Source organism: Ambystoma mexicanum, chromosome 4p (genome assembly GCF_040938575.1).
Source record: "Ambystoma mexicanum isolate Mex_15411 chromosome 4p, UKY_AmexF1_1, whole genome shotgun sequence".
NCBI lineage: Eukaryota > Metazoa > Chordata > Amphibia > Caudata > Ambystomatidae > Ambystoma > Ambystoma mexicanum.
The window spans coordinates 137,313,729-137,340,345 of record NC_090927.1 but is presented as its reverse complement, the minus strand read 5'-3'; the positions used below and the strand labels follow the sequence as shown (position 1 = coordinate 137,340,345).

Below are 26,617 nucleotides of genomic sequence, written 5' to 3'. Positions count from 1 at the left end.
ATACTTTAATGGAATTAGAAAAAGAAAATAGTACTGTCAATTCACTTAATGTAGATCCATACTGATAAATACAATGTTTGGTTGAAAAAGAACATTTTCAGATCGTCTTTGAAATTAAACATGTTGGTTCCATGCATTCAGGAATTCCAGACCACTGGGAAAACCACATTCTGGATGTTAGAACACTTCCTCATTGAAAACTGAGAAGCTATCTGTTTAGATATGGTTATAGAGGTTTTTCCACAGACCTTTGTGGGCAGCGTGAAGAGACTTATCATAATTGGAATAAGAGTAGCCACCAAGTTGCATCAAAACTCTCTCAATGGTTAAAGTAGGAACAAGTTACTTACCTGTAACTATTGTTCTCCAGCATGGGTCTGTCATGGATTCACATGCTCATGAATATTCCACGTCAGGCTGGGAATCCTCAATAAAAGAAAAACCGTTTCACTTACAAACTGTATTGCTCCTCTAAATCGATCTGGGTCATACTGCCCTATCCAATGAAAGTCCCCTGCCTAAGCCCCTCCTCCGGCAGCCATCTTCAGAGTTGTTAAGCCCGTAAAATGGCAGCATGACCAAGAAGAGCCGCAAGAGGGGGGACACTTGTGAAGCACCTGACATTTTTTGACACAGAACTCGAAGAATGATATTGGGTGGGGGAACAATAACATTGACATTTGGCAAATGATCGAGATGGGGGCCCAGAGCAGTTTCCTGGTCCTCCCACAAGCAGAGGCATCCCCGCTTCTCTGGAAGAAAATGCTGTTGCCTTACATATTGACCATAATGTACTTCTGCATTGTATTGATCATACTTTTACTGTCTTAACGATCAGAAGTGCATTTTTTATTGGTGCACGGAGCGTTCCAATTTCAGTGCACCCACCTGATACACACATGAAACCCACAAAAGCACCCAGACCTTATATAGCAATTCCAGTCGCTAGAAAATCTGATGGTAGAGTAAATGAACTCGAAATTAATGTGATTAATAGTGATATACACACATTTATGGTAACGAATGAGCAGGAAAGCCAGAGACAGGGTCGGCAGGAAATTAATGAAGACAAAGCACCGACAACTAAACGCACACACTGAATGCACACAAAAAAACAGGCCTAGTGTCAATGACCATAGAACCACAAACGAAAGCAGCAAAGAGGATGAGACTGCCTACTGTAAAAACCTTCACAGGAGATAGTGGGACAAAATAAGAAGAAGAAAAAGACCAACAGAAGCAGTCATATCACAAGCCCTTAAGAAAACCGAAGTGGCCTTGGAACAACTCTCCGCAAGGACACAAATGTCAGTAAATGTACTATTCCCATACATAGCCAGAGCAAGGAAACAATAGGAATTTAAGAACAAAACGACAGAGGCTGTATTACCCAACACATATTTCAACACAAGGGACAAGTACCAGGCCTACAATACAGCCATATACCGGACCAGTGTCAGGCTGGTTGGCATGGGCAATTGCACGCAGCAGAGAAAAGATGCATTAGGACCAGGAAAGAGCTGCCAGGCTCTTGTCCACACAAATGATGCATATGAGGAAGCCTGCACCATGAACCAGGATACCCGAGAACCCACCAGCAAGAAAAAGCCATACAGAGATGTAGTTATAGCAAACTACAGGAAAACCTTAAGAATCAAAATAAGCATGCATGCAGATAATAATGAACTCAACGACTACCTGGACAGCACAGCACATCTAGGAAACAACATTTGGTACCAGCACATGAAAGAAGTTGGAAGATGAAATTCAGAAGGAGAATGCTTTGTTTGTGCACTTCTACCGTACAGCATGGGGAAAACCAAGATCTTCGTGGCTGTAGAAATGGATGTCCCGACAGCACAAGAGGTTGTCTGTGGAACTGATAACTCAAGAGAAGAGAAAATTATTTTTCTGCCAAATCAGAAGCAGCATTTCATGCAATCCCATACGAACCCAGGCTGTTCAGCCTCACCTCATCAGTGTTCGCGACAATCATCATGCCAAGATTCCAAGTTGGAGCAAATACTAAATGGTTGCAGATAACCAGGTGGGAGTTACTGTAAACCTTCAACATGATAAAAGGATTCAATGCGATCAAGGAAGCGTTAAGAGCCGTCCAACTGATGACTCTCCAAAACAGATATGTACTTGACATGATGAAAGCTATGGATGGAGGAGTTTGTGCAAAAATTGGAGAATCATTTTGCACATTTATACCTTCTCACGATGAGGAAAATGGAACTGAGGCTATAGGTATGCTGACAAACCTACAGAACCAGATGATCAATGAAACCGACGAAGAAGATGACGATAGCTGGTTTGGATAGCTGTTTTCATGGGTTCCACAATGGATGGCGGATGCATTCAAGTTCCTAGGAGCCCTGCTAGTGATATTACTAGGATTTTGTGTTATTAAGACAATCTCACAATGCCAGAAAACTGCGAAGAAAGCCATAGGGATGAAGATAATGATAGACATCAAACCAGGATGGAAGCCCAGAGATCTAACTGATGATGAAATAAGACTTTGTGAAGGCCAGCGAACATGCGCCTGAAGGTACGAAGTTTCTTTATCCCACGAAACGCAGAAATTATGAAGGAAAATGGAATTCTTGCAGCCCAAATGGACAATGTCAGCTAATGACATGGAACAAAAACGAACACGTGAAGATAGCAGGAAGCCTGAGGGGAGTAATAAAAATATGAACTCCAAAGAGACACTCCTTCACACCATCATGTACAAACCCAGAAGAAGCAATGAATACAGAAGAACCAAGTAAGATGAATCCAAAAGAGGAAGCAGAAGTGGTTGATGAACCGACCAGAGGGGGGGGGGGGGGGTGGGGAGTGTAGAGGAGGTCCCAAATATGGCCTGCACTCCAGTTGCCCATTTTGAAGTATCAGGAACGTTCACATCAAGATGAACAAGTTACTTACCAAATGTAACGTTCTTTCGACTGGATGTTCCTCCCATGTATTCCTCATCTTGTGATAAATTGTTATCTCCAGCTTCGCAAAAAGAATTTCTCGGCAGAGGGCCCTGTGCTCGAGGTCGTGGCATCGATTGTCCCTCGACTTACTCCGTACTCTGTCGACGTCACCGATGGTATAAATAGCTCAAGCTGCGCCCGTTGCTTCAGTTCTGTTTTTTCGAATATATATAACGTAAACTGTACTGTGGGGTAGGATGGGAGGGTCGATGAGGAATACGTGGTAGGAACATCCAGTCGAAAGAACGTTACAGTTGGTAAGTAACTTGTTCTTCAAATGGATTGTGTCCTCCCACGTATTACTCATCTTGTGATAGGCTCCCATAGCAGTATCAATTTTTGGAGGTGGGAGTACTAATTTCCGTTTTCGTGGACAGAATGCAGAACTGCCTTTGCAAATAAACCCTCGTTAGAGGAGGCAGTGTCCAAACAATGTTTAACAAAAGTATGCATTGTTTTCCAGGTTGCAACTGCACAAATATCTGCTGCCGGTGCTCCCCTCTTTAGAGCCGCAGAAGTAGCCATTCCCCTTGTAGAATGGGCACGAAGCCCATCTGGTGGTTCTTTTCCCGCTAATCTGTAGCATTCAACTATGGCTAATATGATCCAGCGGGAAATGGTCCGTTTTGTTACAGATAATCCCAATTTATGACCAGTATAACCCACAAACAGTTGGTAATCTTGTCTCAATTTAGCCATCCGTGAGATGTAAAAACTAAGAGCCCTCTTGGGATCTAATCTGTGTAATCTCTCCTCTTTGCCCAGATGAAAGGAGGATAAAATGTTGGTAGTACTATTTTTTGTGACAAATGGAAGTCTGAGACTACTTTTGGCAAGAACGAAGGTTTAACTTTAAGGACTACCTTATCTTTATAAAAAATAGTATATGGTGGTTTGCATGAGAGAGCCTGAAGTTCACTAACCCTGCGGGCTGATAGGGCCACAAGGAGGACAGTTTTTAGAATCAACAGCCTCAATGGACATGAGTGCAGAGGCTCAAAAGGTATGCAAGTCAAGAATTTTAATACTAAATTTAAGTCCCAAGTTGGTACATGAAAAGGTACTGGAGGGTATACATTAGTAAGCCCCTTTAAGAATCGAATTATTAACAGTATTTTGAAATATGAAACCTCTTCCGAGGAGCGCTTGAAAATGGACAGCTCAGCAAGGTATCCTTTGATTGTTCCTATCTGGAGCCCCAGATTAGCTAGATGTAGTAGAAAAGAGAGTACCATTGGGGTGCCACACTGAAAAGGGTCCACATCCTTGTCTTTGCACCAGTTACTAAACCTGTTACAGCGACATCGGTACAACGACTTTGTTGCTGGTCTTCTGGCCGAAAGCAAGATTTCCATTACGTCATACGGAAGTTCCCAATCCTTGTATCTCAACCTCTCAGAAACCATGCGTGAAGGTTGAGTGTCTTGACCTCTGGATGGAGAACCCGACCTTCCTCTTGCAAGAGAAGATCCTCTCTTTGCGGAAGACATATTGGAGGGCAGATGGACATGTCTAGAAGGCCCGGGTACCACGTTCTCCTGGCCCAATCCGGGGCAATTAGGATCATGGTTTTCCTGAACTTTCTCAACCTCCTAATTACTTGAGGAATCACGGGGACTGGGGGAAACTCGTACAGCAGTGGAAACTTCCACTCCACTACAAATGCGTCTCCCAGAGCTCCTTTTTGGGGAAATGCCCTTGAGCAGTACTGATCGCACTTCCGGTTGATCGCGGTGGCAAACAGATCCACTTGAGGGGTTCCCCAAAGGGCGAAGATCTCCAGAAGGACTTCCTGAGCCAGCTCCCACTCGTGAGAGACTGTGCTCTGCCTGCTCAGAGCGTCTGCCGCCGTGTTCTTCTCTCCGGCTAGGTGAATTGCCGACAGAGATTCCTTCTTGTATTGCCCAGAACCAGAGCTGCATTGCTTCTCTGCACAGTGGCAGTGACCCTACACCTCCTCTCTTGTTGATAGTACATGGCCACTGTATTGTCCGTCATTATCAGGACATTCTTTACCTGTACAGAGGGCAGAAAGGCCTTCAGAGCTAGCCTGATTGCCCTCAGCTCCAATAGGTTGATGTGTAGTTTGGACTCTGATGGAGACCAACGACCGCCGATTGTCAGATCGTTGGTGTGTGCTAAAAGAACGACCCCTCCAGGAAGATGAGCCGGAATAGGGTTTTAGAGGCTGGCGCAAAGAGGCGCTAAGTGATTTAGCTGCCGCTTTCGAGGTCTGAAGTTTTTCTAGGCTTTCATCAGCCTTTCTGCCAAAGAGCCTCGAGCCCTCAAAGGGCATGTTGAGGAGTCTAGCTTGCACGTTTGGTGCAAATCCAGACTTCCTCAACCACGCAAATCTGCGTAGCACAACGCTTGCAGCCATGGATCTGCTGATACTATCAGCAGTATCCAGTCCAGACTGGAGACATTCCCCCCCATTGCCTCCTTCCCGTCTTTGACTATATTCAGGAAGCCTTCCCTTTCCTCGCCTTCCGGAATATGATCAGCCGTCACCGAAATACAGTCCCACAGGGTATGGGTAAACCTGGCTAGGGTACAGGTGACATTTGCCGACTTAAGTGCCATACTGCCTGACGTGAACACTTTACGTGCCCAGGCATCCATTTTTTTATCCTCTCTATCTGGAGGGATAGTTGGATAAGCAGTTTGTTTTGAAGTAGATGCTGCCTGAATGACTAAACTCTCTGGAGTCGGATGTTTATTCAAATATTCAGGATCCGTTCCAGCTGGTCTATATTTTCTTGGAAAAGTGCTATCTGCAGCAATAGTTTCTGGTTTCTCCCAGTTTTTCTCCACAGTCCTTTGAAGGGCCCTGTGAAAAGGGAGAACAGGATCTTTCTGAGGTCCCTTGACGATTATATCCGTCATGTCATCTTGTTCAAAAATGGGTTAAGTATTACCCCAACCCATATATTCAACTGCCCTGGTCATAAGACCCCTGTACCCAGCATCTGCATGCTCTGCAGGATCAGGTTTGGCAAACTAATTCTGGGGGTGTGTCAACTCCACTGGCAGAATGTAGTATCACTCAGGTCTCTCATTCTAGATTCCTGGTCAATAAGTTCCTCAGGAACTTGTCTTGTACCATAAGTAACTCCCAAGGGAGTATCCTCATCTTCTTCTGAAGCAGACTCTTCATAGATTGCTGACATAGATTTGAAAAAGTCTGACCTGGGCAAAGGAGTGAATCTCCTTTCTTCCTCTTCCATCTGCTTCGAAGGAAATGGCAAATCCCTCCAAGTTTTCGAGGGGGTCTTCGAAATGTTCGAAGTTTTCGAAGATGACTTCGATAATGGCATCGAAGACGCATTTGGCTTTGGCGTCGAAATTATCGGCGTTGAGGGCGTCGACGAAGTCGGCGAAGTGTTCGACGACTTGCGTTTCTTGCATGGCACTGGAGAGGTGCTCGACTCTCGAAGAGTCTTCGACGGTTTTACGTCGACTCGAGGTTTTTTGGATTCCTCGACGCTACCAGTCTTGGCCATGGTAGCCTTGGACTTCCCTTTGTCGTCCAATGGAGCGACTTTAGGGGTATGGATTTTTCGAGGGTCTTTCAAGGGGGTTGGGGGCGCATTCTCAAAAAACTCCCATTATCTTTTTACGGAATTCTTCCCACTTACTGGGAGAATCCGATTTAGTCGGACAACAAATTTCTTCGGTCGACTCTGAAGAAGATGAGGGAGATCTAGGTCTCCTCTTCATTTTTTTCGATGACAAAGAGTGTCTCGATCTACTCCTAGATCGAGATCTCTTCGAGTGCCTATGGCGATCCGATTCCTTAGAATCAGTCGCTTTCTTGTGTCTTTTTGATGAAACCTTTCTTGAGGCCTCCCTCCCCACCGACAGTTTACCTCTCCTCTCACAAAGAGCTTTTTCGGTCATAGATTGGCAGGACCCACAGTCGTCGGTTCGGTGACTGGAACCGAGACACCAGAGACAAATCCGGTGGGGATCGGTGATCGACATCTTAGATCCACAATCTGCACACTTTTTAAACCCAGTTCTGGGTGTCAAAGGTGTCGAAGATGACATTTTCTTCACAGAAAATAGAAGCGCGCCGTTCTCGATAGCAAAGCGATCAGAAAATGGAACTGAAGCAACAGGCTCGAGCTATTTATACCATCGATGACGTCGACAGAGTACGGAGTACGTCGAGGGACAATCTATGCCACGACCTCGAGCACAGCGCCCTCTGCCGAGACATTTTTTTTGCGAAGCAGCAAAGCTGGAGATAACGATTTATCACAAGATGAGGAATACGTGGGAGGACACAATCCATTCGAAATGTAATATACGATGAGCAAATAAACCAGCAGAGAGCAACAGTAGTGCTCTTCCCAGTGCCTATCAGAAGAATAATGCCTATTGAAGTACCAATAACCAGACAACCATTCACAGTAAGGTATCGATTGAGAAAACCCTACCAGCAAATGAAACGCAAGAACAAGTTACTTCTTACCTTGTAACATTCTTTCGATGGGATGTTCCTCCGACGTATTCCTTATCTTTGATAATACGTTTCCAGCTTGCTGGCCTTGGACATTTTTTCTGTAGAGGACGCTGCGCGTCGATGTCCGCCGAGTCGATGACGCTCGACGGCCACCATACCGGCGCCGATGTCACCATGTCCATAAATAGCCACGCGTGGCGTCCGTTGCTCAGTTCCGTTTTGTAGCATAAGAAAAGTCATGCCTGAATTGGTTATGGACCTTGAAGGAGCGTAAGCTGCAACCACAAGGGAAGTATTACTGCAGGGATGGATGGGAGGGGCGATAAGGAATAAGTCAGAGGGACATCCCATCGAAAGAACGTTACAAGGTAAGAAGTAACTTGTTCTTCTAAGGGATTGTGTCCTCCGACGTATTCCTTATCTTTGAAAGACTCCCATAGCAGTGGCATGTAATTGGAGGTGGGAGTAAGAATGCCATGTATCCCTTTAGGGATGGACCGAATGTAATACGGCTTTGCCAAATCTGGTCTCTTGACTACTGGAGGAATCCAGGTTGTAAAATTTTGGTAATGTATGTGCGGACGACCATGTGGCAGCCGCACATATGCGTCATGAAGCATACCCCCGGGCATCCAGACCACGTCCATCAGCCCCGGGAGCAGGCATCATGTCGCCTTTAGAAAACCCAGCAACCCCTGCTTGGGGCTGTCTGGGTTCAGTCCTGGCGCCATAGGCGCCAGGCTCATAGGTGCACACTTACCTGATGCAGACCATGCTGCAAGAAGATCCAAGCCCATGTGAGGCCTGGAAGGGACTACTTTACCTTAGGGACTATTTTGTTACTCAGGTGTGGTCGGGGAGGAATACCTACCTGGGACTACTTTGGAGGCCATTTAAACCACGCCCGAAGAGCAGCACACGCTTCGCGTTATTCTGCATACAGCAGCGTAACGCTCACCGTGCCAGCAGCAGCATCCAGCCTTCTGCCACGCCCACCTCGAACCTGGAGCACCTAGAAAGAAGGAAAGAAGCAAAGGTTAGAACAAGAGTATTACCTGATTTCTTACCAGATTCCAGATTCATCGCATCTTCAAACCAGAGGAAAGACTTTGTTTTAAACGCGTTGCATCGCCAGCAGCAGTGCCACGCCATACTCAGCGTTCCATGCAGCATCTCTTCGATCCGGCGCTGTCTCCATCTTTACATCGCCGAATCCCAGCACCTAAGAGGGACAAGAAACAACAAGGTGAGTAGAGAGAACAGACAGAGACAATCTCTTTAGCCGCCATATGCTTACCTAATTTTACCGCCAGAGGTATAATTCATCAGCACGCCACATCTTCTAATGCAGCACCTGTAAGATAAGGAGAAAGCAGCAAGTTCAACCCTTGGCATTATTTACCAGACAGTTTGGGGTGTAACAGACTTTTACCGGAGCGCTTTCAGCTGTCAATCTTCTTATTGGGTCAAAGTTGCAAGATAAAAGAAGAATTGGACAGGAGTGAATTCCAGACATTTTGAACTCTTACGAACTATACTTACGGCTCTTCGCCAGGACCTCTTGGAGTCAGGATTCGTCTACAACTCTTCCAATATCTTCAGGCAAGTGAAGTAACTGGCCATCAACGCGCCCCTGCGTGCTTCGCAGGATGGAGGACTCATCCTTCAAGAATATAAGGTGAGATTGCTGAGAGGGTGCTTCAGAGGTGATTAGTGGGGAGGACAGTGGGGGTGCTATCATTTGAATCCACAAGTGGCTAAATCCATCTCTCCACTTGTAGGAGAATATTTCTACGGGCCAAGCAGACAAGATTAGGAGGGCAGAGGCAGTCAGTCATCGCTGCACTACGCATCACGTGGGTGGAGGCCGCAGCAGTCCGGGTCCGACCGACGCCCCTGTGTGAGCCAGGTGAGCGTAACAATATGTCTCTGACCGGTACCCCTCTTTGAAGGGCCGAAGAGGCTGCGATATCCCTGGTTGAATGAGCCCTAACATTTTGGGGTGGCTCTTCCCCTGCCAGTTTGTAACATTCCAGAATGGCCAAAATAATCCACCTGGAAATGGGTTTTGTTATGGGTAATCCCAACTTGTAACCTGAGTATCCTACAAACAGTTGGTCTGCTTGCCTGATCCTAGGCATTCTGCCGATGTAAAAGCTTAGAGCTCGCCTTGGGTCCAGCCTATGTAGCCTTTCTTCCTCTTTCCCCGGATGGGGAGGAGGGTAGAACGAAGGTAAGGTAATTTTCTGAGTAATATGAAATTCAGAAACCACCTTTGGGAGGAAATTAGGCTTCACCTGTAGGACAACTTTGTCCTTGTGGAAAATTGTATGTGGGGGTTTACAGGAGAGAGCTTGTAGCTCGCTCACCCTCCTAGCAGATGTTAGTGCTACCAACAGGACAGTTTTAAGCGTGAGAAATCTCAGCGAACAAGAGTGAAGTGGTTCGAATGGTGTGCCCATTAGGAAGTTTAAGACTAAATTTAAGTCCCATAAGGGAACTTGGAATGGTTTTGGAGGATAAACATTAGTTCATCCCTTGAAAAATTGTATCACGAGAGGTAGTTTGAAATATGATGGTTCCTTCGCAGTGCGCTTGAAGATTGAAAATGCTGTGAGATAGCCTTTCACAGTGCCAACTTGAAGGCCTGAGTTTGCCAAGTAGAGTAGAAACGATAACACCGTTGGTGTACCACATGAAAAAGGGTCGATATTCCCTTCTCTACACCAGCTGCAAAATTTGTTCCAACGGCAGCAGTATAAAGACTTTGTTGCTGGCCTTCTGGCCGAAAGCAACACCTCCATGACGTCATCAGGGAGATTCCAATCCTTGTACCCCACCCTTTCAGAAGCCAAGTGTGAAGGTTGAGGGTTCTGATGTCTGGATGGAGAACCTGACCTCCCTTCTGCGAGAGAAGATTCTCTTTGAATGGAAGACTGATTGGAGGGCAGATGGACATATCTAGAAGGTCCGGGTACCACGTTCTCCTGGCCCAGTCCAGGGCAATTAGGATCATGGTTTTCCGGAATCTTCTCAACCTCCTGATCATTTGAGGAATAACGGACTGGTGGAAACGCGTAAAGGAGTGGAAACTCCCAGTCCACTACGAACGCGTCTCAGAGCTCCTCTCGGGGGAAATTCCCTTGAACAGAACAGGTCGCACTTCCCGTTGGTGCTTGTGGCGAACAGATCCACCTGAGGGGTTCCCCAAAGGGCGAAGATCTCTTGAAGGACTTCCTGAGCAAGCTTCCACTCGTGGGAGACTGCTCTGCCTGCTCAGAGCGTCCGCTGTCAAGCTCTTCTCTCCGGCTAGGTGGACTGCCGATAGAGAGATTCCTTCCTGAATTGCCCAAAACCAGAGCTGCATTGCCTCTCTGCACAGTGGCAGTGACCCTACGCCTCCTCTTTTGTTGAGGTAGTGCATGGCCACCGTGTTGTCTCATTATCAGGACATTTCCCCCCTGTACTGATGGCAGGAAAGCTTTCAGCGCTAGTCTGATCGCTCTCAGCTCCAATAGGTTGATGTGTAGTCTGGACTCTGATGGAGACCAACGACGGCTGATGGTCAAGTCGTTGGCATGGGCTCCCCACCCCGTGAGTGAGGCGTCTGTGACTACTGTTAACTCCGGCCATGGTGCCAAAACCGTTCTCCTTTCAAGATATTCTCTGGATAGGCCCACCATTGAAGGTCGCGGGCTACCTTGTCCGGAATCCGGAGGAGATCTGTCATTCTCCCTGGGAATTGCGACCACTGAGTTCTCAGTGCCCACTGAAGAGATCTCATTCTCTGGCAAGCCTCTGGCACAAGGAAGATGCAGGGTGCCATGAGGCCTAGCAACCTCAAAAAGTCGAAGGCTGGGAGACGTTGGGCATTTTGAAACGTGTTGACCATCTGCAGAATATCTTGAGCCTTCACCTCTGGTGGCGAGGCTTTTCCCAGGGAAGTGTCCAGGACCGCTCAAATGAACTGGAGTCTCTGTGATGGTATCATCAGACTTCTTTAAATTGAGGGAGAAGCCCAGTTTGTGAAGGAAGTGACAGATATAATCTAGCTGGGTCTGAGCTTGTTCCGAAGATACAGCCCTGTTCAGCCAATCTTCTAGGTAGGGGTAGACGTGGATCCCTTCCCTCCTTAGACTCGCAGCCACTACCGACATTAGCTTGGTGAAGACCCTCAGGGCGGAGGTCAGCCCAAATGGCAGAACTCAAAATTGATAATGAGAGTCGCCAATTGCGAACCTCAGGTATTTCCTGTGTTTAAGATGGATTAGCACATGGAAATAAGCATCCTGAAGGTCCAGAGATACCAGCCAGTCCTGGAGCTGGAGGGCCTGAAGGATCTGAGAGAGTTACCATCTTGAACTTGTCTTTCCTGAGGAAATTGTTCAATTCTCTTAAGTCCAGGATGGGTCTCAGTCCTCCGTCCTTCTTTGGTATGAGAAAGTACGGGGGGGGGGGGGTTTACCAGCCCTTGTTCCTGTCCGCTACAGGTACCGGTTCTATGGCACCTTTCTATAGTAGGTCTATAATTTCCTGCAAGAGGAGCAGATCTGGAACTTTTAGAGAGCTGTTCCCCGGTGGATGACTGAGGGATGTGTAGAAAGGGTAGGCAGTAACCCTGGGCAACTGTCTCCAATGCCCAAGCATCTGACGTAATAGCCTGCCATTCCGTCAGATGGTGAGTTAACCTGCCCCCTACAAGTGTCTTGTGTGGAAAGACCTCAGAGTGGTTTGGGGCGGCTGATGCAGATGCCAAGGGTAAAGAGGCACCTGCTGCTGCTGTGGCCTTAGTACTTTTGACCCGTCCACCTCGGGTGGATCTCCTTTGGCCTCTTTGAGCCGGCTGTCCTCTGCCTTTCCCGAATGCGGAATAATAGTCAAAGGACTTTCCTCTCCCAGAGGTTCGAGGGGCGAAAAGGAGTTAGGCGGATAGCAGCTCCTAAAGATTTTGCAGCTGCTATAGATGTCTGCAACTTTTCCAGACTGTCATCAGCCTTTTTTCCGAATAATGAAGAGCCGTCAAAGGGCATATTCAAAAGTCTGACCTGTACATCTGGAGCAAAGCCAGACTTTCGCAACCACGCATGCCTGCGGATTGTTGTACTTGCCGCCATGGCCCTGCTGATATTGTCAGCGGAATCAATGCCAGTTTGAAGTGACTCGCACATGGCATCTTTGCCATCTTTAATAATGTTAAGGAAGGCTTCCTTTTCCTCTCCTTTGGGTATGCAGTAAGCGCTGATGAAGCACACTCCCACAGTGTGTGACTGAACCTGGCAAGCTTACAGGTGGCATCGATGGACTTCAACGCCATACTACAAGCAGAGAAGCCTTTCTTTGCCATAGAATCGTACCTCTTGTCATCTCTATCCTGTGGGACAGTAGGGTAAGCAGTCCTGCTGCTTGATGAAGTTGCCGCTTGGACCACAAGGCTCTTTGGAGTCGGGTGTTTCGATAAGTATTCAGGGTCAGCTGCAGCTACCCTATACTTGGCTGATAATCTTTTATTGACAGCAGGGATAACTTCATGAGTTTCCCAATTAGATGCAATCTTTCTTTGTAAGGCTGTATGGAAGGGGACCACAGGATCCTTCTGTGGACCTTTGTCTAATATGTCTGTAAGGTCATCCTGTTGAAACAGGCGAAGGCGCAGACCAACCCATGAATTCAATCATTCTTACCATCAGGGTTCTATAGGGTGTTTCGGCATGTTCCCCATGGTCTGGCTTAACAAGATCCACTTCTGGGGAAGTGTCCAGCCCACTTGCCTCATGTAATGACTCCTGTAGGTCTTTCAACCTTCTTTCCTCAGTGGTGAAATCCTCTGAAACCGGTAGTGTGGTCCTCTGCAACCTGAAGGTTTCCTGGTCAGAATCTTCCCCTTCTTCATAAATTGAAGATAATCCAGGGTACTCTGACCTCTGAAATGGTATAAACCCCATTTCTAAGGCAGAAGGAGCCAAACTCGTCATTATTGGGCGAGAAAATGTCGATGTCGTCGACGCCGATGTGACAGGCTTCGAAGGCGCCGGGAACGGCGTTGAGAAAACTGGAAGAGGCCTCGAAGAACTCGAGAGGATCGGGATCCTACTCTAGGATGTCGACGACGGTCTCGGCGTCGTGCCGGAGGCTCTTCAAATCACTGTTGGCTATGGAGTAGCCGTGGTCTTCTCTTTCATCGGCGTGGATGTCGACGATGGCGTTGAGTCGATCGACTGATGCAAAGAACCTTTCGACAACGGCGTTGATGGCGCCGTTCCATGCGGCGAAGGGATTTTCGACGACGGCGAAGACGGTGCCTTCTTACCCGATGGCCCGTGGCTCTCTCCGGTGCAATGTTTCGCCGGGTGCTGCGACTCGCGGTGTTTTGATTTTTTGGGTTTTTCATCCGGGGTATCACCCTCAGCTGTCTTTGAGGCGGTCGAGGCCACTTTCTCGAAGACGCTTAACATTTTCTTCCTGAATTCCTCCCACTCAGCCTGAGAGCTGTGTTTTATGGGGAAGGAGACCCTTTCTGGGGAAACAGAAGACGAGGAAAGGGATCTTCGATGGCTCTTGATCTCGACGAATGGTGGGAGCTACTTCGAGATCTAGAATGGGAATGTTTTTGACGGCGAGGAGACGAATGCCTCGGCCGAAGAAACTTTCGAGGAGGTTTTGACTGATTTACCTCTCTCAAGCTTCCCCTTGCACTCCTTCAAGGCTTTCACCGTCATGGACATGCAGTCCTCACACTCCGAACAATGGTGCTCGGCTCCCAAGCACCACAAGCAGATCCTGTGTGGATCCGTTATCGATTTTTTTTTTACCGCAGTCTCGACATTTTTTGAAGCCGGATCGCGGCGTTGTCGGTCCCAATGAAGATGCCATCGAGAACGAGTTGGTATATTCGAGTAGATGTAGATTAGGTTATCTGACTGAACTGAGCAACGATGTTCAGAGGCCCCACAAAGCGCGGAAAAACGGAACTGAGCAACGGACGCCACGCGTGGCTATTTATGGGCATGGTGACGTCGGCGCCGATACGGTGGCCGTCGAGGGACATCGACTCGGCGGACGTCGACACGCAGCGCCCTCTACAGAAAAAATGTAGGAGGCCAGCAAGCTGGAAACGTATTATCAAAGATAAGGAATATGTCGGAGGACACAATCCCTACGAATGAAGATTACTTAAACACTGGCCCAGAAGAAACACAGAAGGTCTTAATTGAAGATGAATGGTAACGATACGAGGGCCCGGACAGACTCACAGATGAAAGAAAACAACCAAAAAGATGACAGATGAAACGCCATGAATACGGACATCATGAACTTAGAAGGAGAGACTATGTTGAAATATAAAGAAACTTAAGCCGTAAGCAGGATGAAGACATTCAACCAGCTAACGCCTGTACATATGCTGTAACTCAAAGAAGCTAAGAAAACAGTGCGGCTTGCTATGCTTAGTAGAAGAATAGAGCATCAAGCGCCACCTATACATATCTACCTCAACGAAGCACACTATATAAGTGTGAATCCACTTTACAGAAAAGCAGAATTAACTCAGGTTACTAGGGGTCAAACAGGACAGGATTTGTATTCCAGCTAAAACGAGAAGAGACGGCTGAATTGAAACTCAGCAGGAGCAGCTTGTGCTTGGGAAGTCGAGGTCAGACCAAGAGAAGGAGTGAACAGTAGCTTTGCGGAATCGAAACTTAAGAACAAGAACAGCCTCTCTCAGGAAGGCCGAGATAAGGAGGCCCAGGCAGGTGGCAAGCCGAATAAGAATTAAATGTGCGAATAGAAGGAAAACTAAACAGATTCACAGTGTGCTAGCACGTGACCAGCCAAGCGAGAAGGGCACAGTTTCACACCTATGCCTGGCTGTCGCCCAGATAGATCTAACTTTTTCTTTCAAGAAGCTACAGTTTCGAGGCCGACCACAGCCAGCTAATTGACACATGGCCAAGTGTCTATCTTGGGGCATCCTGCACCTTGTTCACCATTCTGCGTGCTGCTAATGAAAGTGGAGATTTATGCATGGGGTTGAAGCCAAGCCAATCACAGTGGACCAAATAATCTAGGGTCCTATAGATAGTAGCACCAATGGGACGTCGTACTTTTAGTGACGTCCACTGTAGTCATTTGTGAAGGAAGGGCTTAGATGCCCACCTAATAGTGTTTATCCAATCCCCACACTCCGTTACCATACACAGATATAGCACCTATATAAAAGTTATCTTTTCCTAACCAATAAAATTGCATGTTAACTTTCAAGTGTTACACTTCAATGACGAGTTTTGGGTAGAAATGTTACTGTTTGTATGATGTTGTTGGGAGTTGAAGCGAGACGGGCTATCGCACCACTGTTGATTTCCATGTTTCCCTGTTTTTTGTACTTGTCATTAAACGGACTCCCCTTTTCCAAACCATTGAGTTGTCCTTATTGATTGGTGTTGGAATAGGAAAACCAGCACCCCCATCCACCTCAAGGTGCAGCCATCTTGTTTTAAAGTACTGCAGAGCAAGCTCTGAATCTATGGGCCGGTCAGGGGTCTCTCCAGTACACTGGCGCAGAGCGAAGGGGAGAGAAGGAGAGAAGTGATCTTGTCCTTTCGAGCCAGGCCTGTGAAACCTCTGCAAACTGAAACATAAGACTGCAAACAAAGTGTGTGTTGCATCAAGTGTCTACAGTATGCGAGACCCCCCTCCACTGATAACCAAGCCGGGGAAGGACACTGATCTCAGAGGTACCAACCTTGACGCCAAGGATAAAGAAAGACAAGCGGTTCATCACAGCCGGTGAGTCGAGTGGGAGAATCGATAAGAAACCGAATTGTGTTGAACGAAAAGTAGCCAACGGCTAATTTGAACATAGAGAAGCTAAAGAGGGTGAAAACCAGTGACAGAGGAGGCCAGCACCACGTCGGTGCTCAGGCAGGAAACTCTGTGCGATTACCCAATGATAGAAAGACTACCGTAACCAGAAGCCCTTGGGACGAGGCAAAAAGTGGTCATACAGGTTTCTTGTAAAATCCTTTGTACCGTCGAAAGTATTTGACTGGCAGATGATTGCGAAAGCTAAGGGAAGTGAATCCTGCATGGTGAAAAGTTAATACCTGAACTGCGTATTGAATGAATGAATTATAGTTTATTTGCACAGCGCCTATACACACACTTTTCAAAGCGCTTCAAGGGAAGGGAGGGAGCAAGGGGAAAATACAATGACATTCTTACAAGGCCATGAGACATTAAGAATGTGAAATTAACTATCGTGCTAGGCCTGGCGACATTTCAGATAGTGCAAGAGCTTTGACAATGATAGGGAAGGGAGGGGGGTAGTAGATGAGAACAGACAAGCGACTATCGTACTGGGCCTGATGACATTTCTGGTAGTGCTGGAGATTGAAAAGAAGTGAGGGAAAGGGGGGGAAGATTTGGGGGTGGGGGGGAAGGAGAGGGACAAAACAAGTGACTCTCGTACTAGGCCTGATGACATTTCAGGTAGTTCTGGAGGGGGAGGCACAAACAAGCTACTATAATACTTGGTCTGACAACATTTCTGATAGAGTAAATGCATAGAAGGGGAGGAGGAGAGAAGAGGGAAAAATGATAGGGAGAGGAAGAGAGGGGAAGCAAAATAAAACAGGCAGTTATACAGGCATCACATATATAACAAGAGTGCCACAAACCAGCTACCCGTCCCTGCACAGGGGTGTCACAGTCAGTCAACATTTATATAGCTGTTACGCTCACCTGGCTCCCACAGGGGCGTCGGTCGGACTGGACAGCTGCGGTCTCCACCCACGTGATGCGCAATGCAGCGATGACTGACTGGATCTGCCCTCCTAATCTTGTCTGCTTAACCCGTAGAAATATTCTCCTGCAAGTGGAGAGATTGATTTAGCCACTTGTGGATTCAAGTGATGGCACCCCCACAGTCCTCCCCAACCATCACCTCCGAAATGCCCCCACAGCAAGCTCACCTTATATTCTTGAAAGATGAGCTCTCCATCCTGTGTGGATTTGCAGGGGCGTGTCGATTCCAGTTACTTCACTGGTTTGAAGGCTCGGGAGAGTTCCGGAGAGTATGGACTCTGAGGTTCCTGGTGAGGACCAGTTAGTATTAAGTTCATAGAGTTCAATGTGTCCGATGTTCACTCTTGTTCCCCCCTTCTCTTGTCTTGCAGCTGGCTTGTGAAAAGATGCTCTTGTGGCAGCTGGTGGCGCTCAGGTAAGAGTCTGTATTACCCGGCGCTGTCCGGTAAATGTTGCACGTGGAAAACGTGCTGTGTCTCTTCACAGATGCGGCACGTGAAAATATGGAGAGTCACAAAAGGATGCCTCCGGTGGTAAATCAGGTAAGTCTATTATATTTGTTGGTTCCCTCGGCTCACCTTGTGGTTTTCTTTTGTCTCCTAGGTGCCGAAGTTCGGCGAAGAAATGATGGAGGCAGCGCCGACCCGAAGGATGCTGTGAAGACTGGCGAGTATGACGCGGCGCTGCAGCTGGATGTGTGGCGCGTGCATAAATGATGTTCTTTACAGGTCCGGAGACAAGATGGATCCAGAATTAGGTGTGGAACAGAAATAAGTTAGTTTTCTAACCATGTCCCTTTCTTTCCTCTTTGTTTTAGGAGCTCCGGATTCGAGGCGGGCGTGGCAGAAGACTGGATGCAGGCTGCAGGCTGCAGGCACGGTGAGCGTTACGCTGCTGGATGCAGAATAACGCGAAGCGTGTGTTGCTGGTCGGGCGTGGTTTAAATAGCCTCAAAAGTAGTCCCAGGTAAGAAGTCCATAGAACCACACCCGAGTACAAAATAGTCCCTGTAGAAAAATAGTCCCTTTCAGGCTTCATGTTGGATTGGAGTCATTTGCAGCATGGTCTGTCTGAGGTAAGTAATGACTATGAACCTGGCGCCTTGAACCCAGATAGCCCCTAGCCGAGGCTACTGAGGTTTTACTAAATGTTTGGATGCCTGCTCCCGGGGCCGATGGACTTGGTCCGGATGCCTGGGGGTAGGTATCATGACAATAGCTTTCACAGCTAATATAGACAGGGGTACTAGAAGATTTAAAAAGAAAACCATTTTAATATTATCTAATACACATTCGTACAGAACATAAAACAATTTGTAAAAGACCAGAAAAATGAATCGGTAAAGTCAGAAAATGACAACACATGAGAAAAACCTGCCTTTCACAAATTAATCTTGGCAGATGAACGTGAGGTTAGTACTTCCACGTGAGTGAATATGACAATGCATTACTTACCGTAAAAGCATTTCTGATGGTTGTATCTGCTTAGATTCACATGCTGTGCATAGGTCCGACATCCAGTGGTCACTGCAGAGTATTGCATTTTGTTTTTCGTAGTCGAAAAGGGGACGTCGACAAGGCGTGTCTGAAACACCATCCCTATAGTGACGTGCGTTGTACCCACAATCCCTCACGCGTCAAGGTCCCTCTGTTTGTATTTTTCTGCCCTGAGGGAGCCTTCTAGACATGAGTGAGTACAGAAAAGAGAGATATAAAAGGAAGTCTATGTTCCTTCCATCCGAGCGGGGAGGAAGGGTGGGCGCATGTGAATCTTAGCAGATACAACCATCAGAAATGCTTTTACGGGAAGTAATGCATTGTCTTCTGATGTTTGTTAATCTGCTTAGAATCACATGCTGTGCATAGACTAGCGAGCAGTACCCGGAGTTGGCGGTGGGTTATGAGAAGGAACAGTAGAGAAAAGATGTCTTAATACTGCCTGTCCCACCTGGGAGTCAGATCTCGAGTGTGCATCTAGACAGTAGTGTTTTGTAAAGGTGTGCACAGAACTCCAGGTAGCCGCTTTGCAGATGGACTCAAGGGGAACATTTGCAATGAATGCTATGGACGCCCCCGTGCCTCGAGTAGAGTGTGCTCTTGGCTTAAAGGGCAGTTCTCGCTTAGCAAGAGTATAGCAGAGTGATGCATTGAACAATCCATCTAGAAATAGTGGACTTTGAAACTGCATCCCCTTCTCTTCCTGCTGCCACCGAGACGAAGAACTGATTAGTCTTCCTCAGTGGTCTGGTTCTTTCCATGTAGAACATGACCGCTCTGCGCACATCTAGTGTGTGCAGACTTTTTTCTCCCAAGTTGGAAGGATTTTGAAAGAACGTTGGTAGTTCTATAGACTGGTTTACGTGGAATTTCGAGATGAATTTCGGTGCAAACCTTGGGTGCGTGCGTAGAACCACCTTATCTCTGTGAACTGTAACGAAGGGGTCTAGAACAGAAAGAGCCTGTAGTTCACTTACTCTCCTGATGGAGGTGATAGCTATTAGAAAAGCAGTCTTAAGAGTGAGGTCTTTAAGAGATGCTTTGTGCATGGGTTCAAATGGTGAGCCCATGAGTCTGGTAAGTACCACGTTAAGGTCCCATCCGGGAGCTGGGTCAGCTATCGGGGGGTGTATTCTCTTTACTCCCTCCATGAAGGCCTTTATAACAGGGATCTTCCACCACGACACTGAGTTGGGAAGTGGTGTATGCAGAAAGTGGACTTTAATGGAATTGAACACTAGACCTGAATCCAATAAATGGGTCAGGTATAGAACAATATGTGTGGGAGAGCAGTCAATCGGGTTGATGCTCTTTCCTCTGCACCAGATGACAAATCTCTTCCACTTGCTAGAATAGCAGTGGCGACTGTTAGGTTTTCTGGCTTCCCTGAGGATGTCCATGCATCTCTGCGGGAGCTGTAGATGTCCAAATTCTATGATCTCAGGAGCCACGCTGCTAAGTTCATGTTCTGGGGCATGGATGCAGAGTCCTGCCCTTGTCTTGTGACAGCATGTTGTACGGGCAGGGGAGTTTCACTGGGGGAGATAGAGACATCTCCATCAAGTGAGCGAACCATGGCTGTCGGGCCCACATTGGGGCCACCAGTATCATGGTCAACTTGTTCCTGGTGCATCTTGTGCACCACCTTGTTGAGAAGGGGAGTCGGGGGGGAAAAGCGTAAACAAATTTCCCTGACCATTGAATCGACAGACCGTTCCCCTTGGATTGGTTCTGGGGGTACCTGGAGGCGTACATTTGGCATTGTGAGTTCTCCAGGGTTGCGAAGAGGTCTATTTCTGGGAATCCCCATTGCGTGAAGACGTCGAAGACGATGTCTTTGTGCAGTCGCCATTCGTACTCTTCGGGCAGGGGGAAATCTCTGCTGAGTTTGTCTGCCAGCAGATTGAGTTCCCCTGGTACATGTTGTGACAGTAGGAACATGTTTTGTTTGAGAGCCCACTTCCATATATTTTGGGCCAGTTTGGACAGTCCTGGAGAGTGGGTGCCCCCCTGCTTGTTGATGTAGTACATGGCTGTGGTGCTGTCTGTAAGGACCATCACTGTTTTGCCTTGTAGGTGTTCCTGGAAGGCTTTTAGCGCCTTGAACACAGCTAGTAGCTCCAGTAGATTTATGTGTTTGGATGCTACGTTCGGAGTCCACACTCCGTGAGCAGTCTGATGGGATAGGTGAGCCCCCCATCCTGTTAGGGATGCGTCTGTGGTTAGAGTGGCTTCCGCCGCGGGTGTGGCAAAGGGTTTCCCTCTTACCAGGTTTTCCTTTGTCCACCACCGTAGCGAGAGAACCAAGGCCTGCGAGACCACCACTAGATCGTCCCATAGTCCGCTGGCCTGACACCACTGGCTGTTGAGCCACTCTTGCATTGGGCGCGGGCGCAGACGCGCGTGAGGTACCAAATAAATACACAACGCCATCATTCCTAGCAAGCGCATTGCTTTGCGTACCGTCACCTCTCGACCGGTCACATATTGAGGGATCTGAAACAGCATGTTTTGGACCCTCTCTGAGGGGAAGACGAGGCCGTCCTTTGTTTGAATTAGAGCCCCTAGGAATTGTTTGATCTGGCTGGGGTCTAGGCTGGACTTCTTTTCGTTGATGGAGAAGCCCAGCTGGAACAAAAGGTCTACAGTCTTTTGGGTATTGGAGAAGCATGTTTCCTAAGAATCCCGTTATGAGCCAGTCGTCGAGGTAAGGGTAAACTGGGATGGACAACCTGCGCAGGTGGGCCGCTGCCACTGCCAGTACCTTCGTGAATACCCTTGGTGCAGATGCTATGCCGAAGGGTAGCACTCTGAACTGGTAGTGTTTGCCCTCTATCATGAACCTGAGGTATTTTCTGTGCGCTGGCAACATTAAAATATGAAAGTATGCATCTTTCATGTCTAGTGTTGTCATGTAATCTCCTTGTGATAGCAGGTTGATCACTTCCTGTAAGGTCACCATACGAAACTTCTGGGGTTTGACAAACTTGTTCGCTGGGCGCAGATCTAACACAGGGCGCATGGTTAGATCCTTTTTGGGTATAAGGAAGTACACTGAATAAATACCTTCCGTTACCTGAGATAGAGGCACGACTTCTATGGCTCCTTTTTCCAGCAGTTGGTCTACTTCTTGGAGAAGGATGGCAAGGTGTTCTGGTGTCATGCGTCGTCCCCTCGGGGGTCTGTATGTTGGGGAACCGTTGAATTCGATGCAGTATCCGTGGGCTACGGTGGAAAGTACCCAGCGGTCTGACGTTATTCCCTCCCATGCTGGAAGAAAGGATGTTAGCCAGCCCCCGACCGGTGTTGCATGGGAGGGGACGCGAATCTTCGCGTCACTTGGTGTTGTTGGGGGCTTGGGAGCCTCTGGGGGTGGACCCCCGACCTCTCCCTTTGCCACGGCGCTGGCCTCTTTGACTGTACTGCCCACTATTGGTCTGGTAATTGGTGGCAGGGTACTGTTGCTGCTGATTCTGTTGTTGGCGTTGGCCACGAAAAAAGCGTTTGTTGCCATAGCCGCGTCTGGTAGTGGGCTTAGAGATCTGGTCAAGAGTTTTGATAGTATCAAACTCCTTTTTAGCCATCTCCAGAGCCTCATCCACCGCTTTCCCGAAGAGGTTTGAGTCTTCAATAGGTTTATTTATTAAAGACGCCTGTGTCTCCGGTTTGAACCCGGAGTTACGCAGCCATACATGGCGTTTTAGGAGTATTCCCTGAACCAGGGAACGTCCCGCTGTCTCTGCAGCATCCAGAGAGTTCTTCACAATGCTCTGGTTGACCTGGGTTCCCTAGCCAATAGTTGATAGCAGGCGTGTCCGTAGCGGTTCCGGCGCTTCTTCGGCGTCTTTGCGCAGTTTGGCCCACTGCGCGTCCGCGTAGCTAGCTAGCAAGGAATTGTTGTTCGCAATTCTTGCAGAAAAGGCAGCCGAGGATGTGACTCTCTTTCCAAGGGCATATAATCTCTTGCCCTCCTTGTCAGGTGGTGCCTCGCTGGTGGACAGCGGCACCCCTGCCCTCTTCCTTGTATTAGTTACTACAAGGGAGTCAGGAATAGAATGTCCCCTGATGTACAGCGGGTCTGAGGGTGAAGGAGTGAAAAGTTTTTCAATTCTTGGATTAACTCCTCTGATTAGTGCGGGCATGGATAGCGAAGGGATGATTCTTCTCTTCACTGAAGCGAGGAGGGGAATGGTCTGGCTGACCGGGGGTTTCTCCTTAATTACTCTTTCCACAAAGTCTATTTCAGGAGAGATCTCCCCAGTGTCCAGTTCGAAATGTGCTGCTGCCCTGCGCAACAGGGCATTGAATGTGGGCTGATCGTCTATGGGAGACATGTTCCTAACAGGTGAATTGTCAGGAGGATTTAGGTTCAGGACATCAGTGTCCGAATATACTGATGGGGATTGCCAGGGATGTGAAGGCCCTTCTTCTGGATTTTCTCCGAAGCCTTCTCCTACCATGTCTGGGCTGTCTTCCAGACCTTCCTCCTGGTTCTGTCCCTCTTCATCGTCCACAAATTCATCCTCCTCCTCCAAGTATTGCTCCTCACCAGTGAGGTCATACACATTATGGAAATCTGAGGCTGTGTCCTGCTGGGAGGGGTTGAATATTCTCGGATATTTAGCCCTGGGGTCCTCCGGAGGCCCTTCTCTTGTTCTCTTGGGAGTGGGAGGGTTCTGGGTCTTCATGAACCTCTCCATCCTCTCCATGCAGAGATGGAGCCTTTCCATGGTCTCATGGGGTACCCCTGAGCGGTCTAGCGGGGGAAAATTAGTGACTGAAGGGGGTAGTCCCTGTCCTTCGGGCCTTTTCGGCGTGTCTTTCGACCTTTGCGTAGCGCTCGACGTGTCTTTCGGCATACGCTTCTGGGCGTCGGCTACAACGATCCTCGCCAAGCTCTCTGCGACTAGTTTGTCAGAGGAGGGCTGTGGTTTCGACGATACGGGTGTCGATCGTTCTACGGCGGCGTGCGCTCTCTGCTGGTGCGCGCCGGCCGATGGTTTGGGGGCGGCGCCCTTATTTGCCGAAAGCCCAGTCGCTGGTCGCTGCTGCGGTTGCGAGAGGGGCTTCGAACCTGAACGGTCCGAGGAAGCCGCCGGTGGAACCTGCGTCTCCTTGGGCGCTGATGCTTTCTTCGTCTTCGACAAAGAAGAGCCGTGGGTTGTGTGCTTATGGGTGGTATCGTGTGCGTGTTCATCCCCATAAGCAGGGCGTGAGCCGAGCCCGTCGGGGCCGGGGACAGACGACGAAGAGCGCGAGCGCTCTTTAGAGGGGTCTACGACTTCCGTAGCGGAGGTCGTGTTATCACGTTCCTCGTCACTGTCGGTGGTAGCGGCGGCGGGTGAGGAATCGGTCTTCGACATAGCGTAGGCCGCTCACCTCTTGACCCTACGGTCTTTTAGAGTCTTTGGCTTAAGAAGCTGACAAGCCGTGCAACCCTCCTCTTTGTGATCGAGGGGCAAGCAGCGGTACACCGTGAATGCTTGTCCTTCCAAGTGAACTTGCCCTTGCAACGCGGGCAAAACCCAAAGGGTGTCCTCTCCATAGCTGAGGCAGTAAATCGTGATAACGACCCCAAGGGAATGGAAGGGGAAAGGGAAAGGCATTCTCAGAAAGGAAACAAGAGATGTCCCACGACCCCACTCTCCCTACTGTATTTGGCCTGCGAGGCCAGGCCACGTGTTCGGCAACGCCGAAGGATCTCCTCCGCTTGTCCCCTCCGTCGAAGATCTTGCTCGGCGGAGAAACAGCTTCACAACTGCGTCGAGGGAGGGATCTATGTGTTATATATTATAAGAAAACGACCAAAGGTCGAGGAGATGAAATCTGCAATGTCTCTCGAGGAGCTCCGCGTAAAGGCGACCAGTAGCTGGGCGGAAAAAAACAATCTGAGGGACCTCGACGCGTGGGGGATTGTGGGTACAACGCACGTCACTATAGGGATAGTGTTTCAGACACGCCTTGTCGACGTCCCCTTTTCGACCACAAAAAACAAAATGCAATACTCCGCAGTGACCACTGGATGTCGGACCTATGCACAGCATGTGATTCTAAGCAGATTAACAAACATCAGAAATATGTTTAACAATCACTAGCCTGTTTCAACATTTTTTCCATCTCATTAGCATGTCTACAAAACAATTTTTTGAAACAGCAGTATCGTGTCACAAACTCACGTTCATCTGCCAAGATTAATTTGTGAAAGGCAGGCTTTTCTCATGTGTTGTCATTTTCTGACTTTACCGATTCATTTTTCTGGTCTTTTACAAATTGTCATTCAGCCCCCTAAAAAAGAAGGACACCAGAGCTCCTGGTTTAGCTCACAAAGGAATCACATGCATACAGCAGGGGAGAGCAAAATACAACAGGCAGGCATACAGGCATCACATGCATACAACAGGCAGCCATACAGGCATCACATGCATACAGGAAGGGGGCGAAATACAGCAGGGGAGAGCAAAATACAACAGGCAGGCATCACATGCATACGAGGGGGGGGAGAAATACAACAGGCAGGCATACAGGCATCTCATGCATACAACAGATAAGCCATACAGGCATCACATGCATACAACAGGTAAGCCATACAGGCATCACACAACAGGGGGAAGCAAAATACAACAGGCAGGCATGGGGCAGCGTTGCATACAGCAGTGCGCAGGGGGTAAAGTCAAGTGTGAACCCTACAGAGGGAGACCGACGAGGGGAAAAGCCAGAAAGCCGGTTTAGAAAGAAAAAAAAAAAAGGGTCATTGAAAGCAATAAGTATTGCAAGACAAGTGGAAGGCAAGTGTCACCCTTGTCTTTTGGAATCCGAGCTGAGTCGAGTGATTTCCAGAGGTGAAAAGCTAGCACCTGAAGTTCACTGAGAAAGGAACTGCTTTTGTAAAATTGTTGATAGCAATATCGTGAAGGGACCACGCCCCGGAAGAGGGAGACCCAGGGGTGAAGCAGTCAACCAAAGTCTATGTGAAGCAGAACTTTGTGTTTGTTGAATACAACAGGCCTCGAAGGAAAGACTTACTGAAAAGAGACTTTACCACTGAAGAACCGGATAACTGGAACTGAACTTTCGGATCGTGCTGAGAAAGTTCGAGCGTGTGCTATGCTCCAAAGTACCGCCTTGTCCCGGGCTATAAACATGGGGAAGGGCGACCTCAAGGCAATCACACCCTGACTTATTAAAACACTGTTTCCTTTCTTTTGATACCCTATCCCACACTTTCTGTAATTAGTTGTAAGCAATTGGCAATGGGTTTCTCCTAGTATAGGCCCTTTTATTTTGACAATGCCACTAGGACTGCCTTATTTTTCATTTGATGTTCGACGCTTGCTCCCATCTTAGATTTAGGTTAGACGTTTTTCCACCTGCATTTACAGTTCAATAAACACCCTTGAACTGTGATCACTTGTGTCTGTCTTTACTGTTGCCACCATGAGTTCCTTACACCAGCGAGCATCCAGGAACTCCTGACTGAGGTTGCATCTGTAACCTGCAGAGCCGGATGAGGTAGATGTACAACGACATCATGCAGAGCAACGACTTGATGGTCCGCACTGTGGCCGCCTTCGACGACAGCTGCTGCACCATCCCCTGAGGTCAACGTCTGGAAATGAATCAGTAGTTCAGAGATATTTGGGGGTAGCCTAAATGAAGACAGTAGTAGGCCCCGGATGTTTCGGCAAGATTAATTTCAAGAGCCTTCTGTGGACTGAGAAGATCTCCCTACAGGAGGAACATGTAAAAGGGCTAATGTTAGTAGTGTTGCGTGTGTGTTAAAATAAAAAAGGGGGATTGCAAATCAATGATATTAATGAACTGCTGATTCATTTCCAGACGTTTACCTTTGATTAGGCCACCCCTTT

The 26,617-nt window shown here is 48.1% G+C and overlaps 1 protein-coding gene across 2 annotated transcripts in view; it reads right to left on the bottom strand.

Moving 5' to 3' along the window:
• Window positions 1–26,617, bottom strand: part of HADHB (hydroxyacyl-CoA dehydrogenase trifunctional multienzyme complex subunit beta) — a 679,110-nt gene that overhangs the window by 146,688 nt on the left and 505,805 nt on the right. The gene's annotated exons all lie outside the window — the stretch shown is intronic.